This window comes from Myotis myotis, unplaced genomic scaffold (assembly GCF_014108235.1).
Source record: "Myotis myotis isolate mMyoMyo1 unplaced genomic scaffold, mMyoMyo1.p scaffold_m19_p_17, whole genome shotgun sequence".
NCBI classification, from domain to species: Eukaryota; Metazoa; Chordata; class Mammalia; order Chiroptera; family Vespertilionidae; genus Myotis; species Myotis myotis.
In genome coordinates this window covers 11,262,414-11,283,908 of record NW_023416321.1, presented here as the reverse complement: position 1 = coordinate 11,283,908, position 21,495 = coordinate 11,262,414, and the positions used below count along the sequence as shown (strand labels likewise).

At 47.4% G+C, this 21,495-nt stretch overlaps 2 pseudogenes; both read right to left on the bottom strand.

Moving 5' to 3' along the window:
• Positions 1 to 3,840: 3,840 nt before the first annotated feature.
• On the bottom strand, positions 3,841 to 6,283 carry LOC118672329 (annotated as a pseudogene).
• Positions 4,565 to 5,579, bottom strand: LOC118672492 (annotated as a pseudogene).
• Positions 6,284 to 21,495: the final 15,212 nt, after the last annotated feature.

The window sequence follows — 21,495 nt, the reverse complement described above, 5'->3', positions numbered from 1 at the left end:
AGCTGCTTCTCAGACCCCCTCTCTTTCTGGGTGTCTCTTCTCCACACCCCGCCCCTGTTCCACATCTTCCTTCAAGAACTCTCTCCTGAAACCCAGAGCATTCCCGGGCTACTAGCCGAGCCACACTTCTCTTCATTTCATGTCCAGAGAACCAGCAAAGTGTGTTCCCAGGCAGAGCGCTGCCTCTCACCGCAGTGAATGGGAGTCTTTTCTTCCCGCTCCGCTTAGATGGAACACGGAGTCCCCAACGAGACAATGACTCCCCAGGGGCCTTCCAGGGGGAGGAACAAAGCAGGAATAAGAACCTGGGGCTCTTAACCGCCTGCTTAAGAGCTGTGAGACTCAGGGCAAGTGAATGAGTCTGTCTGGCCCACCGCGTTATTTTGTTTAACGTGAATGTTTTGTTGAAGTGCCACATACAGACAGAAAAGTGGGTGGGTTTTCACAAAAGGAACACATTTGTGTAACCAGACCCAGACAGAAGAAGACAGTATTTCCAGCCCCCCTCACCCCCTTGTGCCTCCTCCCAATCTCTATTTTCCCGGAAAGGAACTACATCCTGACTTCTACCACCATAGGGTAGTGTTCCCTGCTTTTGAGCTTTCTATCAACAGAACCATACAATATGTGTTCATTCGTTTGTTCAACGTTAAGCTGGTGAGATTCTTTCTTTTTAAAAGATATTTTTATTGATTTCAGAGAGGAAGGGAAAGGGAGAGAGAGAGAAACATTAATGATGAGAGAGAATCATTGATCGGCTGCCTCCTGCACGCCCCACACTGGGTATTGAGCCCACAACCCGGGCATGTGCCCTGACTAGGAATTGAACCGTGACCTCCTGGTTCATAGGTAGGCACTTGGCACTGAGCTATGCCAGCTGGGCATGAGATTCTCTTTCATATGTTCAACGTTAAGCTTGTGAGGTTCATCTGTGTTGTTTCTTGTAGCTGCTGTCTGCTCCTACCCGTTGCTGTAGGGTATACCAACAGATGAATGTGCCGCCCTTTATTTAGCTCTTCTGCGGCTGATGGACATCTGGTTTTTTCAGTTTGGGGCTGCTGACAATGGTGCTGTGGTGAGCATGCTTGTGTGTGTTTTAGGAGCATACTGTCTGCTTTCCTGTTGGACACATGCCCAGACATGGGATTGCTGGGGCATGGGGATCGGATATGTTCAGCTTTAGTTGATGTTTTCCAAAGTAAGTTGTGCCAACGTACATTCCCACCAGCTGGGTACAAGATGCTCCACGCTTCACATCCCTGCCAATGTTTGCAGTGCCCGTCTTTTTCATTTTAGTTCATTACAGGTTTTGCATTTCCTTGGTGACTGATGACATCACACACCTTGCCATAGGTTTGCAGGTCATTTGGAAAGCCTTCTTTGTGAGGTGCCTGTTCAAGTCCTTCCCCGGTTTTCTGTTGGGTTGCCCATCTTGTCCATCCTGTTGATCTATAAAGTTCTTTATATATTCCAGACACAAACCCTTTGCATTGCAAATATCTTTACCAACTGTGTATCTTGCCTTTTACTTTCTTAATGGTGACTTTTGAAAAGCAGAAGTCCTTAGTTTTTTTTTTTTGTTGTTGTTGTTGTTTAGAGAGAGAAACATTGATTTGTTTTTCCACTTATCCATGCATTCATTGGTTGACTTCTGTATGTGCCCTGACCGGGGATTAAACCCACAACCTTGATGTATCAGGACCATGCTCTAACCAACTCAACTACCTGGCCAGGGCCAGAAGTTCTTAATTTTAATGGAGAATAATTCATCATGTGTGTTTTCTTTATGGTTAGTACTTTTTGTGTCTGTTTAAGAAATCTTTGCTTACCTCAAAGCCATGAAGATATTCTGTTTTCTTCTAGTTGTTTATCATTTATATTTAGATCTAAATTTGTCTGAAATTTATTTCTGGTATGGTATGAAGTAGGGATCAAGATAACTATTTTCTGGCCCTAGCTGGTTTGGCTCAGTGGATAGAGCGTCAGCCTGCGGACTGAAGGGTCCCAGGTTCAATGCCAGTCAAGGGCACATGCCTGAGTTGTGGGCTTGATCCCCAGTGGGGGTTGTGCAGGAGGCAGCCAATCAATGATTCTATCTGATCATTGATGTTTCTATCGCTTTCTTCCTCTCTGAAATTAATAAAAATGTATTTTTTAAAACGATAACTATTTTCTGTATGAATAGCCAAGTGACCCAGCATCATTTATTGAAAAAAAAATTATTTTTCCTAGTGCAGCATAGCAGTATAATCTGTGTCAAAAATCAAGAGGCCATGTTTGTGTGGATCTGTCTCGGGCTCTCTATTTTGTTCTACTGGTCTGTCTTTGCACTGATACTGTGCTGTCTTAATGCCTAATGCTAGAAATCCTCCAGTCTTACTCTTCTTCAAGAGTGTCTTGGCTATTCTTGGTCTTTTGCATTTCCATATCAAGTTTAGAATTTGTCAATTGTCACTACAAATTTTGACAAATTTTTAAATTTGTCAAAATTTAGAATTTGTCAACCTGTCAGTACACACACATATACACACACATATACACACACATGTTTCTGCTAGAATTTTGGCTGGGATTGCATTGAATCTATAGGTTGATTTGGGGAGGATTAACATCTTTACAATATTGAATCTCCCAATCCATGAACATGGTATATTCTCTTTATTATGTAGATATTTAATATTATCTCTCAAGAATGTTTTGTAGTTTTCTGTGTATTGTGTGATCTTGCACTTTTTTTGGTTAAAGTTATTTCTGGGTAAGTATTTGATATTTTTATGGTGCATAAATGGTGTTGTCTTTTTAATTCCTTTCCTTATTTGTGCATTAGTAGTATATTGAAGATCATTTGATTTCCTATACAGACCTTTTATCTAGTGACCTTGCTAAATTCACTTAGTTATTATTTTTAAAAAAATATTTTGACATTTTACTTTTGAACATAAATCACCCTTTGCAAGCTAGGGAACAGAATCAAACTAAGACAGTCTAGCGTCCCTCGGGATTCAGGCCAAATCTTTTGATCTTCAGCAGAATGACATCAGTCCAAGGTGCTAACAATGTGGTCATAAATTATAAATAACCACTTATCTACATTTTCCTTAAAAAAAACAGCCAAAAATCTAGTCCTTAAAGGTATGATACACAGAACATCTTAATCTAAAAATGATAGAATTTCCTACATTTTATGGTGCCCAACCTATTGGTGAACCAGATCAGATTTTGAAAACTTGCTCTGAGGTTGAAAAAAATTCCTGATTGCTCTTAGTAAGAAAGCAAGTAAAACATAGTACAGATGTCTCTACATTAATATTTGATCTTGCCAGGATCTTCCACTAGCCAACTAGCACATGAAGCAGGCATGTCAAACTCGCGAGTTTGACATGCTTGACTTAGAGCATAGGGGAGAAGATACTTAGATATTTTCAAAGTAAATTACTTAGTAATAAGAAATTTGATGTGCTGCATTCTTCCATTTGTCACAAGAACAAATTGACAATAAAGACTATTTAAGAGAAATGCTCACCCCTAAAATGCTCAGCACTTCTCATTAACATTGCTCTTCTCCCATGGTACGGACTCATGTGGTAGAACTTGTCAGCTTTTTGTCGGGGCCAGGAGATGAAACGCAGAGCATGCCCTAATTAGCTGATGGTAAGCTCAGTTAACATCTTTAGGGTGATGGACTAATAAAATCGGCCATTGTTCTGTTAAATTACAGAAAACCACAGAATTCCTTAGCCCTTAGCCATAGTTTCTGCTCAATATCTTGAAGCTGAGCTCAGAACCATCTGACTCAGCTGCTCAGGGCTGAGGTGAGTGCTAGTCATCAAGGCTGGACTGTCACTCATTGTAGGAGTAACCCTGGTAACTTCTGGATGCACAGTAGGCGATATGTGCAGGTGGTAAAATCCAGGCGGGAACACCACGATGCCAATGAACAGGACAGGAGTGGCTGGTCTGCTCCCTTTGAAATACACTGGAACCTTGGTTCTTGAACTAAATTCATTTGGGAAGGCTGTTCGAGAAGCGATTTGTTCGAAAACTGAATTATTTCTTCCCACTAGAAATAATGTAAATTGAATTAATCTGTTGCAGACCCCCAAATGATTCCCTGCTTTAACTTTTCTTATCTTTATATATAAAAGCCCAGTGACCGGAATGGCGGAATGACCAGAACGACCAGAATGACCGATGGCGATGACGCACAGTGGCAGCCAACCAGCCTGATCCGGGCCCCAATCAGCCTCCCCCCACCCCCCCCCCCCCCAATCTGGGGCAGGGCCAGCCAGCCAACCTCCCACAGCCCCTCCCCCCCGCCGGCCGGGCCCAATGGGCCCCCATTGGGGTGGGCCTGCCGGACCCCACCTGTGCACGAATTTGTGCACTGGGCCCCTAGTATACAATACATGTCTAATGTACTGTTTTCTCTATAAATTAGCACTTCTTAAATTTATCGATCCACCCCCTACTAGCCTTAAACACATTTTTCATATATCACTGCCTCTGAAATGCTATCACCAGCTACCTGCTTTTTGTTTATCCGAATCAACAACAATTTTTCTACCTATTCCACTGCCTGTGATTGTTGCTTTGTGAGCACTTTCACACCCTTAGCAACATTAGCACCCTTGATGGCCACTTTATGTTTTAAAATTGTGCTAATTGTCGATTTTTTGCCAGCAACAAAAGCGTTCTCTCCTTTGTTGTCTGAGATACACTTTTTGTCCTGCTGAGGTATCAGCATGAAAGGGTTGTCAGGTTCAAAAACCAAAGTTTTGTTCCACAACCGAGACATTTTTCCCATGAGCCACTTGGTTGAGAGCCGAATTGTTCGAGGTAGGAGGCTTCTGAGAACTGAGATTTGACCGCACTTGACAGCCTTCACTTTCAGCTCCAGGGTGGCATCCTCATCGCACACAAACATGGTGCGGGATGGTCCTGGAAGGTAGACACGGTCCACATATGGTTCGCGCCCTCCTCGATGGCTTTGTACAGAGCAAAAGCCTTGGGAGCCTTGTAATCCTTACGATAAGGATTATCACCTCTCGCATCCGTGACAGCGCCCATGCCAGGGCCATCGTGGCATCTTGGAGAGATCTCCATCGAAGAACCTAGCATTGGCCAGTATGGTGTTCTCCACACGGGTCCTGGACGCCAGACTGGAGCCCGGCTCAGTGAAAGCAACGGGTCGGGGCCGATGCCTCCGACAAACAGCTCAGTCCCACCTGCAGCCTCAGTCTTGTCCTCAGAAGCGTCGCTCCCGGCCTGCAGGCCAGCTGCACGCCCGCCCAGGATGTGGCGTTTCCTGGGTGGATGTCAGTGTGCTGGAGGAAGCTGTTCCACAGGAAGGACTGGTGACTCTCGAGGAAGTACTCCTCCATGTTGAAGGTCTTCCCATATTTGGACAGGTCTCCGTTCTTAGGGTACTTGATTCACAATCAATGGGGTGCTCCAGGGGGCAGCCCCAGGATGAAGTGCTTGCCAGGTCCTGGGTTAACCTGGATGATGCGGTTCCTGATGTGTCTGGCGGCCCCCTCGCTGGCCTAAGGACAGTGGTCCAGGATGATGAGCTTCTGATGGCAGATACCTCCCTCAGCAGCCGCAGCAATGACTTGGGCTTGGGTCACGTGGCTGAGGGTGAAACGCTTTGCAGATATAACCTGCCAGCAGGAGGGAGCCTAGGATAATGAGAAAGGTGCCAATCAAAGACAGCACTGTAGCCCTGGCCGGTGTTGGTTGAGCGTCATCCCATGCATCCAAAGGTCACAGCTGGATTCTGGTCAGGGCACATGCCTGAGGTGCAGGCTCAACCCCCAGTGGGAGGCATGCTGGAGGTAGCTGATGGGTGTTTCTCCCTCATCCCTGTTTCTCTCTCTCTCTAAAACATCAATAAAAACATTTTTAAAAAACACACACATAGCACTGTAGCAAGCACCATGGCTTTATAGGGGATCTTAGGAGGGCTTTTCTTAAACTGAAGGTCAATGTAGCCATCATCTGTGTTGGAGAGCCTTGAATATTTCATTTTTTTTTTTTTTAATTTTCTTGATTTTACAGAGAGGAAAGGAGAGGGATAGAGAGTTAGAAACACCAATCAGCTGCCTCCTGCACACCCCCTACCGAGGGTAGAGCCCACAACCAAGGTACATGCCCTTGACCAGAATCGAACCTGGGACCCTTTAGTCCACGGGCCGACATTCTATCCACTGAGCCAAACTGGTCAGGGTGAGTATTTCATTTTATTTCTGGGGATTCCAGTAGCCAGGTTGGTACGAGATGGCATAACACATTGACACGGCTGACATAGCCACACCAAGTCACCCGTGTGCTGACAGCTTGTTCATGGTTGGAAACACAGATGCTCATGACACCCCTCACCTAACTGCCACCCACCCTACCCTGCCCAGGCAAGCTCGGCACCAGAAAGCCACTCATTTGTTCGAATCGTTTATATCTTTTTTGGATTTTCTCTGTGTACCCTTATGCCACTTAAGTATTGACAGTTTTATTTCTTCCTTTACAGTTCTCTTAATGTTTTGTTCTGGCCTTAGTGCTCTGTCTGGGGCTTCCATTGTAGGGCTGAACAGATGTGATCGAGAGATCCCTGTCCGGTTCCTGATCTCAGTCTAGCCTAGGGAATCAGAGGGTAGCTCCCTTTGGCTGGAGGCCAGCAGTCTATTCCTGCCATTTCTCAGGGGCCCTGCGACTCAGATCAAGATAATGACTAACTTCAGGTCACACAGCAAGTTAGTGGCTGAGTCAGAATTAGAACTCAAGCTTCCTGGAGCCCAGCCCTTCTTCAGCCACCTCTCTATGGTCAGGACTTGGGAGGTGGCCAGAGGGCAAAACAATGTGCCCATATGTGCTTTGGGAACAAGACAGCTTTGTCCACGTACTGGGCCCAAGATCCACAGTTTCTATGTAAAGAAGGTGGGCAGACAGCCCCTCCTGCAGCCAGAGAGGAAGGGGGCTCAGGGCTCATAGAGGGGGGAGGCAGGTGGAGGAGCTGGCCCTTGCTTCTCACCCTGTGCCATTTGGAAGAAGACTTTGGGAAACTTTCTCCAGGTAGGACCCAGACCACCAGCCTGTGAGGGCCTTAGAGGTCATTGACTTGGACCCCAGGACCTCAGGGCTCCAGGGGGTGGGAGGAGCCCATGGCCAGAGAGGGCAAATCTGGACTCGTGCACGATGCACAGGACGGTGATGCCGAATTGGGGGCAGACCAAACCCAGAGTTCTTGGATGCCTAGAATACAGACAAAAGTCCTGGCCGAGAACCCTGGCCTGGTCCCCCCACTTCCTACCACAAATTCTAGGGGTGACAGAGAGGAGAGGGCCCAGAGAGCAAAGAGAAAATGGAGGGAAAAGAAGAACAGAACAGACCAGGAAAGGAAAGAGTAGGGATTTAGACATGAGTCCAAAGTACAAGGGCCTGGGCGGTCCATGGAGGGAACTGAGTCGGTGGCCTGGTTCTGAACTAGGGAGAAACCAGCAAATTGAGAGCAGCACTCTCCTCTCTGGCCACCCCTCCCGCACTGGGGGGAATGTCTGGAATGTGATGAGCTGATAAGATGGGACTCCCACTCCACCTGGCACAGAGCGCTAGTGGTGGATTGCTTTGCCACCCCCCTTATTGGAAGAGATGGGGCCGGTATGAGGAAGTTTTCAGTGGCCATATCCTAATGTAGGACTTCATGGAAGGTCCGAGGGAGGGGTGCCCCTCTTGCAGGGCCAGCGGGCCAGCTGCCAGGGCCATGGTCATGGCCAGATGCTTCCCAGCCAGCTGTACTGTGAGTCAGAAGGCACGGGCCTGGGTTGAGGGAAGGTGTTCCTGGTTGGCAGGGAAGCTGGGACAGGAGGAGAGGGGAGAGGGAAGGAAGGCAGAGATAGGGCTCCATGGCTGCTGGCCAAGGAAACCCTCTAGCGGGCCCTTCTAAAGAGTGACCCCAGTAGGTGCTGCCCCCCTGCTGGGTCTGGAGTCAGTGCATAAGAAGCGGACTGTGGTCCTCATTGAGGTGGGTCCACGGGGTCCTCTGGTTCAACCCAAGGCAGTTACTTGGGCAAATGGACACTCTCAGGTGTGCCCTTAGCGTCCAGCCTCCCCTTGCCACCCTCCTTCCGGTGGCTCCGTGGGGCTTCCCTCTGCAGACCTCGAAGCCTTCGCAGAGCTGCTTTCCCTCACCTCTGAGAGCTTCAGCCACGTTTGTTGAGACCTACAACCTACCAGCCACCGTGCCAGGTCCTGGGGCTTTGATGAGCAAGGTGGCATACCTGCCCTCCTGAGGTTAGATCAGCCAACGTTGAACACTGGCACTGGGAGCTCAGAGGAAGGGGGAGGGGGAGGAGCGAGGCTTGAGGAAGGCAGGAGGGGTACAGCAACCTCAAGCTGGCACCCGGGTCTGCACCAGGTGCCCACTTTCTGCTCCCTGATTGATCATTTTTGAGACAGGTTGCCAGATTAAAGGGAAAGGAGAAGTGGCAGGGGTGGGGGGGGGGTGGGAGTGGGGGGCTGGTGGTTTGAGGTTGGGCCTGTTTGGAGGAGCAACAGAGATAGAGAAAACCTCAGCCCCAGGGACGACTGTGCAGCTATACTTGTGACCTGCTGTGGGCAACCTGAGACCGGATGGGAGGAGATCCAAACCTGGCTCTCACTCCAGAACAGAGGACAAGGGGCGCCATCCCACGTGGCTGCAGCGGGAACAGGCCCAGGCAGCAGGCCTGCCCCACAGACATTGATCAGCGGTTACAGACCCTGGCCTGGGCGTATGACTGGCAGCTGGGTAGAGAGTTGTGCTAAGGGCCACTTTTGTTTCCTCCTCACACCCAGCACAATGCCTGCTGGCGCATATTAGGAGTCCAAAGTGCTTGGGGAATAAAAACCATGAATGAATAAATGATGAATAAACAAATTCATCAGCCAATCTGAGTTCCCAACAGCCTGCGTTCCCATCTGTTAGAAATGGGCAGGCCTGCCACCTGGTGGCAATTGAGATAACTGCAGCCCACAGTTAGGGCCCAGCATCACCCTTCTCCCCAGGGCCAAGGAGCCCCTGGATTGTAACCATTAAGACGGATCCCAAAAAAGCAGCGGCACATCTATACAACGGAATATCACTTGGCCATCAAAGGGAATGAAATCTTACCATTTGTAATAGCATGGATGAATCTAAAGGGTGCTGCACTAGGTAAGTCAGACAAATACAAATACCACATTATTTTACTTACATGTGGAATCTAAAGAACAAAACAAACAAAATAGAAAGAGACTCATAGATACAGAGAACAGACCGATGGTTGCTAGACAGAGGGCTATTGGGGGGCGGGGTAAAAAAGGTGAAGAGCATAAGAAAAACGTATTGGTAGATACAACGTAGTCATGGGGATGTGAAGTACAGCATGGGGAATACCGTCAATAATACCGAAATAACTATGTATAGTACCGGGCAGGTCCTGGAAAATATTGGAGGGATCATTTGGTAAATATAAGGTTGTCTAACCACTACGCTGCACCCCTGCAACTAATACAAAATAATACTGAATGGTAAAAAAAAAGACTAGTCCAGGGGCTGCCTTCACTCCCCACTCCCCACCCCTGCTTGTCTCTAGGCCATACCATCTGATTTTCCAGCACATTCTGGCAGTTTTCTTTTATTTTTTAAAACCTCCAAGGAAAGAGATACCTCCCTCACCTTTGCTCCTTGAAAATCCTACCTTTGGTCTCCCCTTTTCAGTTTTTCTCCTTGGGCAGAGCAGCGGGGCCAGAGCCTGCAGGACCAAAGCTGCTGGTGTGGGTTTGAAGGTGAAGGTGAAGGTGAAGGTGAGGTGATGGGAAGCATGGAAGGTCTTTGAGCTGGGGCACAGCTACAGAGGCAGGACAGGCTGAGGGAGGCCTGGTGCAGGGCGCTGAGGCCTGGGCAGGTAGGGCAGTGAGGGGGGGAGGGACGGGGGATCGATAGGTATCTGGGAGGCAGGGTCAATAACACTTGGGGGATTGACTGGTTGTGGCTGATGAGAAGGTAGTGAGCTGAGTTCCTGGTGGTGCTGTTGCTGAGAAGGGGAGCCGTGGAGGAGAATGTTTAGGGCTGAGGGTGGCAAGTTCAACTTTCAACAGACAGTGTTTGAGCTGCCTGTCGATGTCCACGTTAGAACATCCAGAAAAGCACTAGGATTGCCAGCCCTGGGCTCAGTGGAAGGTCTGTGCCGCAGCTGTGGATTTAAAGGCCACAGGAAGCAAGCGATTGTGCAGGAAACACGTGAACTGCAAGCAGGGTCCAGGGCATCCTGAGGGCAAGTGCTGGAGAAGAAGCAGGAATCGGACCTGGTCCCTGTCTTTGAGAAACTCCCTGTCCAACCAACCAGTACGAGAGACAGCTCAGTAGATCGTCCTATACAATAAAGAGCTAATATGCAAATTAGACTGAACAGCAGAACGACCGTCCGGACGACCTTCCGGGTGAATCCAGGGCTGCAAGGGCCAAGACCCTTGCACGAATTTCATGCATCGGACCTCTAGTCTCCATATAATATGGTAAGTGATAAAATGGATGCATGTTTGTTTGGCTCCAGGGATCTGGCCAAAAACAATTTAGCGGAATGCACTTTGGCTCCCCGCCAAGGGCGTAATGGACGGCTGAGGAAGCTTTTGCCTGCACAGCATCTATTCCCTCTTCTGGTAAGAGCCACGTCTCCACTCTCTCAACTTGTGTTTGAGGGAGTGGCTCCCTCCAGCCTCCCCGCTGGAGTGAGTGCGGGACCCAGGCTTAGCCATCCCTTTAGACACAGCATGTAGTTCAGGGACAGGCGTGTGACCCAAGGGCACCGGCTGAGACGCGCCCCAGGCCTGTCTGGGGACATGCTTTCCTGGCGGAGGCTGCTGGGTGAGCAGCATGTCGGCACAGGCTGGGTGGCTGGGGGCCCAGGAAGCAGGCGGAGACAGAGTGGACCTGGTGACATCATTTGAATTCTGTGAAGGGAGCCAGGAGCCCTGGATTTCATCAGGCAATGAAACCCCTCACCCACCGTGACCAACTTTCAGAGGGCCAACCTGGGACACAGCCATACCAGACACTCACCCAAAAATAATATAGCTGTTTCACGATTTTAACATGGAAATGTGAACACAGGTACTTATTTGAAATTATATACTATTCTCTATTACTTTTCTGGTCCATAAATGCTGCTACGTAAACAAAAGAACAATAAGAGGCCATTAGTACTAATGGATGGTAGGGCTAATTAAACAAATATATGTGTGAGGAAAATATAACAATATCTTTGTGACATCTCTTTTTTTGTCCTCTGATATGATTTTATACATTTTAACTCTTTTTTTAAAATTATTTTTAATTACAGCTGATATGCAACATTATATATTCATTTTAGATGTACTTTATAGTGACTCTACATGTTTTAACTCCTTAAAATTCTTTATTGGATATTTAAATTCTGTGAGCTATATTATTTTGTATTCTTAAGAAACATAAATATAAGACTACTAAAAAAGAGAGCACAAATCAAACAGATATTATCTATATTTAATTTATTTCATTTTATTTTATTTTATTTTATTTTAAAAGCAGTCAACTAGAGATTTTGGCAGAGTTTTTTCTTAAGTTTTGGATCTCAGTCTTACTAAAAATATCTTTATTTATTTATTTATTTATTTTTTGCAATTTTTTAAAAAATTTTATTGCTTAAAGTATTACAAAGGGTATTACATATGTCTCCATTTTATCCCCCCGCCCTAGACAGTCCCCTAGCCTCCCCTATCCCCCAATGTCTTATGTCTACTGGTTATGCTTATATGCATGCATACAAGTCCTTTAGTTGATCTCTTACCCCCCTACCTACTGCCCCCCAACCCTCCCCGGCCTTCCTGCTGCAGTTTGACAATCTGTTTGAGGCAGCTCTGCCTCTGTATCTATTATTGTTCAAAAGTTTATAATGGTCTCTATTATCCATGAATGAGTGAGATCATGTGGTATTTTTCCTTCATTGACTGGCTTATTTCACTTAGCATAATGCTCTCCAGTTCCATCCATGACGTTGCAAATGGTAAGAGTTCCTTCCTTTTTAGAGCAGCATAGTATTCCATCGTGTAGATGTACTATATTTAATTTTTAAAAAGAGCACTGACCGGTTTATTTCTGTCCCATGACATGGAAGGATAATTGGACTCTATTTTCTATCCTAATAACACTCTGAACTGCCAACAGCCTTAGAACAGCCTGCTTTCCTCTTTTCTCAAAATATGGGTTTTTTTTTTTTTTTTTTTAAATGGTTTTATTGATTTTTAGAGAGAGAGAGGAAGGGAGAGGGATAGAAACATCGATAACAGAGAAACATCATCTGTCAGTGGCCTCCTGCACGCACCCCCACTGGGGGCTGAGCCCGCAGCCCAGGCATGTGTCCCGGCCAGGAATCGAACCGGCGACCTTTTAGTTCCTGGGTTGACACTCAACTGCTGAGCTGCACCAGCCAGGCCAGCCTGCTTTCCTCTTATGCAGACAGTCAACTTACCATTCATTCTGACCTACAGCTCTGCTCTTGTCAAGCCCACGTGACCCTGATTCCTGTGTCAGTCCAGTGCGATGACATCGAACTAAACAGCCTTTGGACAAAAACGTGTGGGCATGGGAGACTTGGGAGTTTACTTATGGCAACAGCAGGTCTTCAGACTTGTGGGATCAGAGCTCTTCCAACATCCCTGGCCACCTTAGCTACAGGCCAGCTGCTGACCCATCTGGCCCTTTGCATCCAGAAGTTCATCATGTAGACTGTCCATGGCTAAAACGCCCATCATGTTAAATGCTAGGATGTCATCAGAAGTTTACCTTCTTTCTCAGGGAAAATGGTTTTAAAGCCCAGAGGTAGTTTGAACTGGTTTTGAAATGGAACTTGGAATCTGAGGATTAATTTTATGTGTCAGCTGACTTGGGTCATGGGGTGCTCATTTGATTGGCTAAACATTATTCCAGGTATGTCTGGGAGGGATTTCCTGAAGGAGATTAACATTGGAATAGGTAGACTGAGGAAAGCAGATTGCCCTCCCCAATGTGGGGGGGGTGGAAAGTGGGGTGGAGGAGGGGGCTCATCCAGTCCTCTGGGGGCCTGAGTATCAGACCTGAACTAGAACTTATACTATGGGCTCTCCTGGTCTCAGGTATTGGATCTCAGGTCTTGGAACTATCCCATCCAATTGGTTCTGTTTCTCTGGAAAACCCAGACTAACATAGATTTAAAATAAAATAGTTTTAGTAAAGAAATTAAGTCTTTTTTTTTTAAATATATTTTATTGATTTTTTACAGAGAGGAAGGGAGAGAGATAGAGAGTTAGAAACATCGATGAGAGAGAAACATCGATCAGCTGCCTCCTGCACATCTCCTACTGGGGATGTGCCCGCAACCCAGGTACATGCCCTTGACCAGAATCGAACCCGGGACCCTTCAGTCCGCAGGCCGACGCTCTATCCACTGAGCCAAACCGGTTTCGGCAAGAAATTAAGTCTTATTTAGCTTGGCTGTCCTTTTCTGTTAACTTTTTTTGAGTTCTGAAAAAGTCTTATTTCCAAAATATGTCTTCTTATTTCTGCATGAGGCTACACATGACATTGAACAAATCAGATGTCAGCCCATCCTTTTCCAGGCTCCTTCTGGCCTCTCCAAAGATCATCAAAGAGTTTTGGGAGAACAGCATACGCATTCCTGTTTTATGATACCGCCCTTCTCCATTCCCATCTTTCATGTACTTCCACATTAGAGAAGGGCAGTCTTTTGATCTCGCCCTTTAAAAATGTGACTTTACAGCAGGTCAACATTTGACATCTCTGCCAGGGACAGCAACACCAACACGACGGTCATCCTGTAGGCACATGGCCGAGGAGGACTTCCTTCCCTTTATAGAAAGTCGATAATCTCGTTGAGTGCTTCTGCACATTTTGAGGAAACTGGAAAGTGACTAAAAACAATCATTACAAAGGCCCTCGTGTCACGGATAAGCAAGGCGTCTCCATTTAGCCGCACGGTGCACAGGATGTGCAGGTCATTTAGCCGATAAGATCATTTCTGTTTGTTCATAAGAAGTTTATGGACTGAAGGGAATTTGCTAAAATTTGCATTTGTCCTGTCTGCTGAATCTGCATCCTGGGTGAGCAAGATTGATTTGCATCTGGATAAGATTTCAACAACCTGTGTTTTTCGTTTTATTACTTTTTAAAATTGATTTTTAGAGGGAGGGAGGGAGAGAGAGAAACATCAATTGGTTGTTCCACTTACGTATGCATCCATTGGTTGATTCTTCGATGTGCCCTGACCGGGAATCGAACCCCTCCCTCCCCCGAGCCAGGGTTTAACAACCTGTGTAGTGTTTGCTGTGGATGTGTGAAAATCTTCATAGAAACCAAGATGACTATTTGAAACTCCGTTTTTGTGTGTGTGTGTTTTTTTTCAAAATCGAAGTACCTAAGAGCTGGGGAGAACATCTGTTGCCATGACTTGGACTTGATAGACTGTCAGTAGCATGATTGTTGGTTAGAAGTAACAAAAGTGCGGCCGAGACCGGTTTGGCTCAGTGGATAGAGCGTCGGCCTGTGGACTGAAAGGTCCCGGGTTCGATTCCGGTCGGGGGCATGTACCTGGGTTGCGGGCATATCCCCAGTGGGGGGTGTGCAGGAGGCAGCTGGTCGATGTTTCTCTCTCATCGATGTTTCTAACTCTCTATCTCTCTCCCTTCCTCTCTGTAAAAAATCAATAAAATATATTTAAAAAAAAAAAAGTGCGCTCTGCACCGTCGGAGGCCACGACATGTGTCATAAAAACTCCCTCCTTTGTTCTCCCACAGGACATGGTAGGCGCGGCCTGTGAATCACACAGTGTGACTTCACCCCGTTTCACAGAGCGATCCAGGGGACAATATGGTGGCACTTGCTTCCTCGTGTGGCATGCCCAGGCTGCTTCAGCCGCCACTGTCTTGGACTGAGGATTGGTGTTGTTTGGGACGATAAAAAAAACCACCTTTTGATTGAATGAGAAGTGCTTGCCTGTCTCACCTGAACTTGTGAGATTCCCTCTACGTGCATCTCCAGACGCGCTTCAGAGCGCCCTGGTCATTGTGGCCAAGCCCCAAGTCTTTCCTGCGTACAGTGCAGGCCTCTGTCTTGGTTCTTTACCGCCCCAGCCCAGTGCCGTGGGCCCGTTCATCTGCCATTCAAATAACAGTCATTTTGCCCTTTTGTCCTTGTGATGTCATTGGGACTGTCTCATATTGTAATCATTCTCACTTTCATGAGCTGAGCTCTTAGAAAACGTGCTCACAATATTCACGTTAGAAACTGGACGAGCACCATCTCAAACCACAGGCCAGGTCAGAGCGGACTGTAAGGCTCAAATCGCAGTCACTGAGGTTGCACACGCAGGTCTGGCACTCGCGGTGATACGGTAACAGTGGGCCGCCTGGCACCGCTGACAGCATCAGCAGTCCTGTCCGCGTTTGGTTGTATTTACACCTGTGTATTTCTCTTGCTCTTTTCTTTTTTGTTAGAAATTGTAAATGATATTGTATTTTTAATTTCAGTTTTCACATGTTCATTGCTAGCATACAGAAGTACAATTGATTTTTTAAATTTTTTTTCAATTATAGTTGGCAGACAATATTATATTAGCTTCAGGTGTATGACACAGTGTTAGACATTTAGTTAACTTACGAAGTGATCACTCGGGTAAGCCTAGTACCCATCTGATACCATTCAGTTATTATAATAGTGTTGACTATATTTCCTAGGCTGTACTTTACATCCTGTGACAGTTTTTATAACTGGGAATCAGTACATCTTAATCCCGTCCCCTTTTTCATCCATTCCCCCAAACTCCCTCCCATCTGGCAACCAACAAAACGCTTTCTCTATCTATGACTTTGTTTCTGTTTTGTTTGTTCATTTATTTTGTTTTCTAGCTTCCACATATAAGTGAGATCATACGGTATTTGTCTTTCTCTGTCCGACTTGTTTCACTTAGCATGATACCCTCTAGGTTCATCCATGTTGTTTCAGATGGCAAGATTTCATTCTTTTTCTTTTTTTTAAATATATTTTTATTGATTTCAGAGAGGATGGGAGAAGGAGAGAGAGAGAGAAACATCAATGATGAGAGAGAATCATTGATCGGCTGCCTCCTGCATGCCTCCTACTGGGGATCAAGTCCACAACCCGGGTATGTGCCCTTGACCAGAATTAAACCTGGGACCCTTCAGTCCTCAGGCTGATGCTCTATCCACTGAGCCAAACCAGCCAGGGCTACACTCCCCATTTTTAGATAACTGGTAACATACCATAACATTTCTCTCCATCTTGTTTTTTGTTTTGTTTTTTCATGTTGTTTTTGTTTGGTGTGTTTTTTGCTTAACTATATATCTTGGCGAGAGTGAGCTTCCTAACTCGAGATAGGAATGACATCAGACTGTTACATCTCTGCTCAAAAGTATGCAGGGGCCCCTCGTCTCAGAGTAAAATTCGGGATCTTTATAATATCCCCCAAGACCCTACATGTCCCCCTGCCCCTGCCATCACCTCTCTAACTTCATCTGCCGGCATCTCCCTCACTCTCTCTCCAGCCACACAGGCCTCCTTGCTGTTCTTCAAACACATTAGTAAATCTTGCCCACGAGAAATTCAAACTCAGTTACTAAGGAAGGAGTGTTGAAGCCTCCAACTATAAAAGTGTTTATTTCCCGTAGTTCAAATGCTTTTTGCTTCAGATATGCTGACATTCTTATTAGGTACACATACATAAACAATTGGTGTGCCTTCTTGGAAAACTAAATCCTTTATAATTATATAAGCCCCTCTTTATCCCTGATATTGTTCCTTGTTCTAAAGCAGCGGTTCTCAACCTGTGGGTCGCGACCCCTTTGGCGGTCGAACGACCCTTTCACAGGGGTCGCCTAAGACCATCCTGCATATCAGATATTTACATGACGATTCATAACAGTAGCAACATGACAGTTATGAAGTAGCAACGAAAATAATTTTATGGTTGGGGGTCACCACATGAGGAACTGTATTTAAAGGGCCAGAAGGTTGAGAACCACTGACTTTAGAATCTAAAGTCTGCTTTGTCTGAAGTTAATATAATTACCCCACCTTTCTTTTGATTCGTGTCAGCGTGGCATATATTTCTCTATTCCTTTGTTTTTAATCTATTGTGTCTTTGTAGTTAAAGGGGGTTTCATGTGAACAACATGGAGGTGGCTTTTGTTGGTTTTTGCATCTGCTGTCAGTCACTGTCCTTTCACTGGTACATCCACACCACTCACGTTTAAATGATTACTGACACCGTTGAATTAGCATCCACCACATCCGTGGCTATTTTCTATTCGTTGCCTTTGTTTCCTATTTCTTTTTTCTGTCCCCTCTTTTTCTACATTCTCTGGCTTTAGCTGAACATTTTATATGATTCCATGTTCTCTTCTCCCTTATACCAAGTACTGTATGCTTCTCTTCCTATAGTGCCCTTGGTGGTCTGGATCCGTCTCCTGCTTCCACACTGTTTGGACGGAACCGACCCAGGGACGCTCCTTCTTCCAGCCTCCGACCTCTCTCCAGCCTCTTATCCAGTCACCACCTTCCGAACCACCTCCAGAACCACCTCCAGAACCACCTTCAGAACCACCTCCAGAACCACCTCCAGAACCACCTCCGGAACCACCTCCAGAACCACCTTCAGAACCACCTCCAGAACCACCTCCGGAACCACCTTCAGAACCACCTCCAGAACCACCTCCGGAACCACCTCCAAAACCACCTCCAGAACCACCTCCGGAACCACCTCCAGAACCACCTTCAGAACCACCTCCAGAACCACCTCCGGAACCACCTCCAGAACCACCTCCGGAACCACCTCCAGAACCACCTTCAGAACCACCTCCGGAACCACCTCCAGAACCACCTTCGGAACCACCTCCAGAACCACCTTCAGAACCACCTCCGGAACCACCTCCGGAACCACCTCCAGAACCACCTTCAGAACCACCTCCGGAACCACCTCCAGAACCACCTCCGGAACCACCTCCGAGACCAGCCAACACACCAGGGTTTTTCCTACCTTAACTCCTGATTGCCGAACCACCATGAGCTCCCAAATTCGTCGGAATTATTCCACCAAGGAGGAGGCTACGGTCAACCGCCTGGCCAACCTGCATCTGCGGGCGCCCACACCTACCTCTCTCGGGGCTTCTACTTCCACGGTGATGACGTGGCTCCCGAGGGCGTGGGTACCTTCTTCTGCGAGTTGGTGGAGAAGCCGAGGGCGCTGAGCGTCTTTTAAAGGACGCGCTGAAGCCAAGGTGAGCGGGCAACACTCAGGAGCCGCCCTGGCCTTGGAGAGGAGCCTGACCCAGGCCCTTTGGGAGCCGCAGGCCCTGGTTCTGCCCGCGCAGACCCTCAGCTCCAGGACTTCCTGCAGAACCACTTCCTGGGTGAGGAGGAGATGCTCATCAAGAAGATGGGCGACACCTGACTCACCTCCGCAGGCTGCCGGCCCCAGGCTGGGCTGGGCGAGTGTCTCTTCCAAAGGCTCCCCTCCAGCACGACTAGGAGCCTGTGGGGCCCAGAGGCCTTTGAGGGGCCCCTCGGTCTCCCCCTGGTGTCTGGCTCTTACCTGAGCCTCTCCCGGAACTACTAGCCATTCTTTTAACCACCCTGGAGCCCTCTGCATTGGACCAGATGGAAACAATAAAACTTTCTGCAGAAAAAAACACATTTTAAAAAGTATTTTTAGTGGTTGCCTCAGAGTTGTGATGTATCTTTAAACTGATCTAAAGTCATTTTCAAATAACACCATTCTGCTTTATGGCTAGTACAGGTGCCTTATACAGAGTATCCCCTACTCCCTCCTTACAGCCTTGCTGTAATTTATTTCACTTATCCATAAGCTATTCACGTATCCAGTATGTTGTTCTATCATTATATGAACAGTTTTCTATTAGGTCAATTAAGAATAAAAAATAAGATATTTTATTTTGCCTTTATTTATTCATTCTCTGATGTTTTTCTTTTCTTCATATGGAACTGAGTTTTGTTTTGTGTTTTTTTTATGTCATTTTCCTTCTCTTTGAAGAACTTTTTAACAACATTTTTTCCCAGGAAGGTCTACTAGCAACAAATTCCCTCAGGTGTTTAATTTATGTTCACTTTTAAAGGATAATTTCACTGGATACAGAATTCAATGTTGTTGTTGTTTTTCCTTCAATACTTTAAAAAATTCACGTTGTTCCTGCTTGCATGGTTTCTGCGGAGTCCGATGCAATTCTTATATTTGTTCCTCTCTCTATAAGGTGGCTCTTGCCCCTCTAGCTTCATTCAAGATTTCCCCTTTTCTTTGTTTTCCTACATTTTGAATAAATTCTAACCTCCCCCTCTCTGACCCCAAGGACACCCCCTTTATGATCTCCTTGCTGGCTGCCTCTGACCTCCCTGGGGACCTTCAGCCTGGACCTCTCCTCTACTCCTCCACCTGTCACCCCACTCTTCCCTCCCTTCCTTCCTGCTTGGCTTACACTCCCCTGGAAACCACATGAGCAACCTTTGCTAATGTCTGTTCCTCCCTTGCCTGCCAAGCAAACTTCCACCCTGGTCAACCCAACTTCCTGTCCACAGCTGACCACTGAGCCCGACTGGGGTCACTACCACCTCAGAGTCCTCCGCCACAGGAAGGGCTGTCCGCCCCAGAGCTTCATCCATGCCCCTGGTGCGTCCTCTTCCTGGTCACCATGGCAGCAGGCTTGCCCGCCTTTCCCCATTCTCCTTGAACCTCTGGGCCCACCTGCTCCCCTCTCCGCAGCTCTGAACTTCACACCTGCTTTATGAACCCACCCGGGACTCTCCTAACATCAGGAACGATTCTATTTACTCTGACATGTTTCAAACATCCCAAACACACAGAGAGCACCCATGTGTCCAGTACCCAACTCGGTCAAATTACCTTCTGCCCCAAACCTGCAAACGAACCTGCCCACCCCACAGAGGGCAACAGTCAGAATGCCCAGGCTCTGATCTCAAGTCTACCGTTTACTTATGTGCTCTGTGCCTCAGTTTCCCCTTCTGTCAAGACAGAAAGGAGCGTGCCCACGCCATAGGCTGTGAGGAGTGAATGAACTCCTCTGCGTAGAATGTTTCGAGCCGCCCCTGGCACAGAGTGAGTGCCCAATGAAAGCCAGTATTGATGGTCTCGTCTTCCCTCCTGACTCAACAGAAGGAGAGAATCTGCTGCGAGGCTAACTCCTTGGGCAGCTTCCAGATCCTTCCCCTCCCACCTACGGAGGGGTGGCCCCCTTGATGAACCCCTCCCTCCTGGCTGCTGTCATTGACATCCAAACAGGCTTGCTCCCATTTAAAACACACACACACCCCTCTCAACATGCCAAATGCCCTCCAGGCACCGCCCTCTCTGCTCCCTGGGGCCTTGCCTGCGCTTGTTCTCGCCTTTTCCTCCCCTCCCACTCCCTCCCACTCGCCCCTCAGCCCGTGTAAACAACCTCCCAGCTTGCCCTCCACCTCACCTGCTCTTCCCCATGCCACCAAATGCCTCCTTGAGCTGCCATCCAGTGAGCCAGCGGTCTTCGTTCTGCTCAGACCACACATCCACACAGGATTTGACCTTGCTGACTACTCCCTCCTTTTAAAAATATATATTTTTAAATTTATTTCAGAGGGGAAGGGAGAGGGGGAGAGAGATAGAAACATCAATGATGAGAGAGAATCATTGATTGGCTGCCTCCTGCACGCCCACACTGGGAATCTAGCCCACAACCAGGCATGTGGCTGACCAGGAATCGAACCGTGACCTCCTGGTTCATAGGTTGACAGTCACCCCCTGAGTCATGCTGGCCGGTCCCTCCTTCTTGAAGCACTCACCCAGCCCCCTCTCCAACACAGGGCCACCTCTCGGCACTGCCTCACTCCTCTCTGGCTGCTCTCTCACAGGTGCTGCCCCGGGACCCTCCTTGGCCCTCTGTTCTCTCCCTCCCTTCCGGGGCCATCTCATCCACACCCATGGCTCCACTTACCACAGGATGTCCCTGACCCCCAAGGTACATCTCCAATCCCAGCTTCTGTACTGATCTTTCAGATCCACGCAGCCAGCTTCTGCTGGACAGCTCCTCCCAGATGTTTCAAAGACACTAGAACGCAAACACCATCAAAATTGAGCTTCTGGCACAACCACTCTGGAGAACTATTTGGCAGTATCTTCTAAAGTTGAACACACGCACACCCCATGGCCCACAATCCCACTCTTAGGCACCGGACAGCAGTGTGTACATAGGTATGTGCGCCAAAAATCATGTACAAGGATGCTGACAGCAATATTCGTGGTACCCCAAACAGGAAACTACCCAAATGCCCATCCACGGTAGAACAGGTAAGTAAGTGGTGGGATATTCATATGATGGAGGACCCATAGACGGCTCTGAAGGCAAACGACCTACAAACATATTCCACGACAG